Raw genomic sequence first — 6,265 nt, 5'->3', positions numbered from 1 at the left:
CAAAAATGGTCCATAGACAATCTATAGACTTCTTATAGACTCTATTACCTTCGTACAGATGTTTCTTTTCGTCTACTCAGTCTATGCATAGACAAAACTCTATTAAAAGCGTGTGGCCATAAATGTACAGATTGTTTTAGACTGTCTATAGGATTTGTATTGCCTATAGACGGTTTCCTATCGTTTGTCTATAGAGAGTCTACAGACTTTGTGGACAGAAGTCTATGGACAGTCTATAGACTGTCTAAAGAAATTTTTGTAAGGGGACAGACAGACAAACAGACAGAAAAACTTTATTGAGCAAGTGGTTTTAGACCCAGCTGGGTCCCTGGGCCACTGCGCGGTCCCGCACTGCATCAAGTAGGTCATGCCGGGACATGACGTCGGCAGCCCGAGTTACCGCAGCAAGCTGCGATGTCGGATCTGCAGACATGAGCAGGACCTCCCAGTCCTCCCAGCTCGAGACGGCGTGCTGTCCCCGCGGGGGAGGGTCGGCAGGACAGCCGAAAAGGATATGGGAGAGTGTGGCGTGGGGGTCACCGCATAGGGAGCATGCAGGGGATGTGCCGCAATAGTGGGATAAAAGCTGAGGGGATGACAGAGAGCGGGTCTGGAGGCGTCTGAAGAGGATCTGTTGGGAGTGCGTAAGAGAGGGGTGGGGAGGAATGTAAGTCCGACGGTCCAATCGGGGTATTTGCTTGAGCTCCGCAAAAGTGTGCGCCCGCTCCCTCGAGAATCCTGGATCGAGACCGTCCTGTGTTGAAACTATTCGCCCTCTTTAACAACGGGATAGGAATGCAAAGATATGAGGCAGTTGCGTCACCCTTGTCTGCACATTTATGTGAGAGAGCTCAAGAAACAAATACTGAAAAAAATCCTGGAAAACACTGTTCCCAAACGGCCGGACAGGTTCTATAATAGCAGCAGAAAGATAGGGGATTTCTTACGCCTCAAATTTTAGCTCCAAATAACAGAGACAAGAGCAAAAACGTGACACAATAACAGAGGTACATTGGTCTTACGTGTTTGGCCGTGTGTCTGTCTTGTCGCAATGCGAATTTATACCAACTCTTCCAGTTTTCTGTTTTTAGCTTACGCCTATTGCGTGAATACCTAAATTAAGTGACCGAATAAGGCTAGTTGACCAAGCGCTACACGTTAACACCGAAGGTTTTTAGGCGGCGAGTAGATGTCAGCAGGACAACAGCGCATTATACAGCCACACATATCTTATTTCAATCTTTTCAGAAGAGAGAAAAGAAACTGGATATTTCATCTCCATAGCTTAGGAACGACTCGTCAACATGATACTACGGAGAACAAGGTTAAACTCGTCACCTTGCAATTTAATAAAATGCAGATTTTTGTGACAACATATTGTGACAACACTTAATGTTTTGGGCATCAAAAGCTTAATGGGGATAACAGAAACTATCATGCGCATGCTGGAACCATGCCAATAATAATGGCAACAATGCTTAGGATGTTGGAAACATTGATGGCATGCTGGAACCATGGAACTCGTGGTTGTGCGCACCGCGCCCGCCAATTTGCCCACATCGCTCGAAAGCATTTGCATACACTCACCCGCGGTGTTTCCGTATACACATAGATGGAGATGTTCATGTGCCTGGTGTGTTGAGTGGGCACGTCTCGCATGCAGCCGATGTCACCTATGCATCGCTACAGCATAATCTGAACGGGGTGTGTTCTGTTCGATTCTGAGTTGCAGATGAAGTCGTGAGAAAAAATTGGCCGTGGTTTAGCTCTGGTTAAACCTGGAGTGACGCGAGAGCTACATCTGGCCAAGTGGACCTCGCTCAGTCGAATTGCAAAGTCAGTCTTTTGCCGTTCCGTTTCGTTGGGCGTTCCTTCTTCATCTTCGTCCCTCTACCCTCCTCCTCCCCCACTCGGTTTCGCCGGCGCGCCGCGCCGCCGGCAGCAGCAGCTGCTCCGCACCACGTGGCCAACCACGTGACCAGCCACGGCGCCGCCACGGAGCTCAAGGGGTGCCAAGCTGAAGGCTCGAAGAGCTGGCGTAGTGTAGCTCTCGCTATGAAACGCACCCAAACCGTTTAGACTTTCAGTGACGACTGTGCATAACCTGAATAGCTTTTACAGTCCTGGGGCTAGCCCCCTGCATGGGCTCGGGTGACAGGCTCCTGCTCAAATTGAGAGACTAAGAAAGCACCGCCATTAACACTTCTACCACAACTCTTCCTGAACCCGGCCGCCGGACCTGCGGCAAAGCTGATATCCAGGGAGTATGGCTAGAAGTGCTTTGGTACAAACTGGTCGAGCTGGGGCTGCCCCTTGGGGCTTGAGCCGGGCGCGCTACTCCTCGATCACTGAGAACCGTTCGTTAGAATTTAAAGCGCAAGCTATACTGGACTAGTCAAGCCAAGGTCATCGGTGCCGCAATTTGACCTTCAAGTGGAGCCGCGCTGGAGGTGTGGCAGCCACGTGACATACCACGTCACTCGCTTTGACTGCAATCGCGCGCCGCCGCCTTGGCAGCTGTGGCCACGTGACTAACCACGTGACTCCTCGTTTGCTAGAAAAAGGAACCGGCGCCGCATCGCAGTTCTCGCTATGGACGGAGCGAGTCGGCCACTGAAGGGACCCATTAACACTGTAGCGTGACACCCTTCGACGGAGCTTAAGTGTCCGCCGGAATTTTTTTTTGCGTGCTTTGTTTTTTTACTATGCTCAGTCGTCAACTGGCATATCAACGTACATTAACCAAGGTCACTTTCAAAAAAGTAGAACAAAAGTTTACTGTAAACATGAAAATTTTCCGCCAAAACCATTTGACACTGCACTTAATGAGCAAAATAGTGCGCTGCTACTGCAGCGTTCAATCCCCTCTCTCGCAATGCTATTGCCAGAAGGTGCACTTCCTGACAGGATTCATACGGTCGCCTCGCTTGCAGGAGAACGCCTCTGCGAACTCGGGCATGTTTCGCAGGGGAACGATACAGCGAGAACGCCCGTGCCAATACCGTCCCCAACCACGACTAGTTCCTCCCGTTGTGGTGCACCACTTGAGGCAGTGAAAGACAAAGAAAGTCTGCTCGGCAGTGAGATCGACGCCTGGCACGACCTCAGTGCGCACATCGTCCATTAGACTCCGGTAAGTGTCGTAAGCGAGCCGGATGCCCCCAAAATCGGCAAGGCCTTCCGAATCCGTCTGGTCGTCTATTGTCCTTCCACGTTCCTCTGATTCCGCCTGCAAGAGTAGATTTCATACTTTAAGCACTGAAAGGAAGAACATAGGTAACACAGAACATTATTCGCTTACGTTGCCAGCCCGAGGGCTCAAGGCAGCTACCGAAACTCGCCGCGGTGGCTCAGTCGTTGGAGCGCTCGTCTAAGGAACCCCAGTACCAGGGTTCGAACGCCGCGGTCGCGTTTCGGTGGAGACGACGCGCAAAAGGCACCTATGTGCTGTGCGATGTCAGCGCACGTTAATGTTAGAAAAATTTATTGTCGGGAAAGAAGGGTATGTGGGTTCTTGGCAGAAGGGCCAGGTGGCCGTTAGCGGACAGCCGGCGGCGACCTCTTTCGGGTGCTCGATGGCTCCCGTCTGGACGGCGGGGTCAGAGCTGCGCAGCAGTTCTTCCCAGGCTTCTCGGAAGGGAGCTTCTACAAAAGCTTCCGGAGGAGGATCCTCCGGGCTGTCCCGCAACATATGATCGAGATTGGCAGTGCCATCGCAGTGGATGCGGGTGGGGCCTATGAGGTCGGGGTAGATGTGGGCGTAAATGTGCAGGTTCGGGTAGGAATGGGCGAGTTTTCTTGTGCGGGGGGAGGATATATTCTTCTGGAGAGTCTATAGGATTGGGTAATTTCTTGGCACGAAATCATTCCCTTTATCTCGGGTTTCCCGGGACGAGAGACTGTGGGGACTCAGCACCACAGCTTCCGCTTGTGGTTTGCCTTCCCGCGGTGCACACCTCATGGCATCGCCTCGAGGAGGGGGGCGCCACGTGACTTTCTCTGGTTAGTTGTCTTAAACAACAAGGGAGGGCGCCACAGATGGCGTGATTGCTGGGCGCGCGCACAGGAGAGCGCAACATCTTGGGTTGGGAGGCCGTCGCGAGCGGACCTATCGCTCACGGCACTCCGCTCACGACCAGCAGGGCGAGGCCTCATGGGGAGGACGTTCTCCCACATCTCGTCCCGTCCGGCCGCGGAGTACCCCCTTCCCTAGCGTGGGCGAACATTCGCTTGTAACCTTGCTGGTGAGTCGGACGATTTCGATTCCTTAGCGTGTTTTGTTGCTAGCTGGCATTATTGTTAGTGTAGCAATAAATTCCTGTTTGTGTCAGCCAGTGTCGTTCCTTTATTTCCTCAAAGCAAGGCCCGCCGTGGTCGGCGTGCCTTTTTGCGTTTCGTCTCTATCGGAACGCAGCCGACGTGGTCGGGTTCGAACCCAGGTACTCAGGATCCCAGATAGATTTACAAAATGAGGGTAAGGGTGGCCGAAGGATTTAATAGTGAGGGTGAGGGATTAAAAGCAAACATGAGGCCATTTTCCCACTTCTGGCTTAGAACGATGGTAGTTTAATATTCTTATCTGTACGTAACTCGAACCCACGGTACCATCACGCACGAGCAAATGCTATACTAAGTGAGTTGGCCGGAGTGGCTAAAGGATGGCGCTACAAGGCCGAGTCCAATGAATAAATCATCATCGGCTCATCCCCGTCAATGTATCTATGTACTCGAATTACCGGTCCGATCATCAGTCCATCATCATCAATCTAAACACGTACTTCATTTCCTGAACTGATTTCCAGAGCACCAAAATCATGCTCCGCCCGCCGCCTGGCATAAAGGTTTTATGTCTGCCACCTAGAGCTAAATTCTGAGCGGATTTTTTTGAAGCGAAAGCTTCACTACGCTAGGTTTTCAAGAGGGCAGCGTCAGGGCAGTCACATGACAGGCGTCACGTGGTAGGTCATGTGACCTACTGACGTCATCACAATCTGCCCACCGTGGCAGGTGGCAACTGCCCCATCGGGCATTTCATCGACGCTTTACAGACAATCCGTTCGGCAGTGTGTGGGGCGTTTGTGAACGTAGCCATGCAAAGGAATCTTTCGCTTCTAACCAGGGTTAACCAGAGTTTAAACCACGGCTAATTTTTTTGCTGCTAGAGCAACCGGCGTATCCTTCCAATGAGCGTCGTACTGAGGTGATTCCACATCTGTTTTATCCCGCATTGGTAGATTTTTGACGGCGCACCATACTTTCATGCTTCTGCAGAAGAATCGGCATGCATACCTAAATGCGTCGAACAGCACTGATGGATACAAACCTGTTTGTAGGACTCACGGAGGCAGAGCACTTTCGAAATGTACTGCTGCATCGACGGCGTATCTTGTAAGCCTAGGAGTTGCCTTGAGGCTTCGTATTTCACGGCTTTTACATCGTAGGCGTGCATCAGTTCGTGGCCGGTGATCTGCGAGAGTACTTAAAAGGAAACGACTTTAACAGAAACGAAAATAATTACTGTTTACTGGCTAACTAGAAGCCGGAGAAACGATTATGATTGGTATTAAGTATACGCTAACGTCCGAAGCCAAATATCTTCTTCGAAGGAAGTCTTATTGGAGCTTTACGGATTAAAGTTAGCGTCTACTGATATCGGACGCAGTAAGATTCCATAGGAGGAATTTTCTCTGCTCCAGGAAATGGCCAGTGTAACATACAGCATAAAAGGCAAAAAGGAACTTTGCCGAGTTTTTCAGCGACTGTTATGAATTAGGGCGGAATGAACAGAAATGATTTGAATAAATGCATTTTCGGATAAAGATAATTCGGCAACAGAAAGGCGCATATTTGCCGACTAACGGACATACACAAAAATACCTGAGGCCTTTTTAACCCCATTCTTAAAGAAAAATGTGGTAGCATTCGTAAGTTGGCCCACCCCCAAATATTCCAAAGGACCCCAGAATTTCGGAATTAGGCCCGCCTCAGAAGATGGATTAAGATGGTTAAGTGAACGGATTAATGTGGAGCAGTAGGGATTAGGCGGTGGATGGAGGTAGATCAATGAGGATTAGTGAGTGGAATAAAATGAAACAGTGCGCCGGCTTAGTACAGTCCCGTAGAGAATTCAATCTAAGGTACTCGAGCATTCTAGTCTTCAAATGTTCAAAGTTGGCTGTGCTGATGACGTCACGGCCCTTTCGACCAATCAGAGAATTTCGTTAGGGAGAAACCGGGTCGTTTTTGCGAGACGACACCCTAAATG

The sequence above is a fragment of the Amblyomma americanum genome, chromosome 5, assembly GCF_052857255.1.
Source record: "Amblyomma americanum isolate KBUSLIRL-KWMA chromosome 5, ASM5285725v1, whole genome shotgun sequence".
In the NCBI taxonomy this organism is placed as follows: domain Eukaryota; kingdom Metazoa; phylum Arthropoda; class Arachnida; order Ixodida; family Ixodidae; genus Amblyomma; species Amblyomma americanum.
This window is presented reverse-complemented; position numbering follows the sequence as displayed.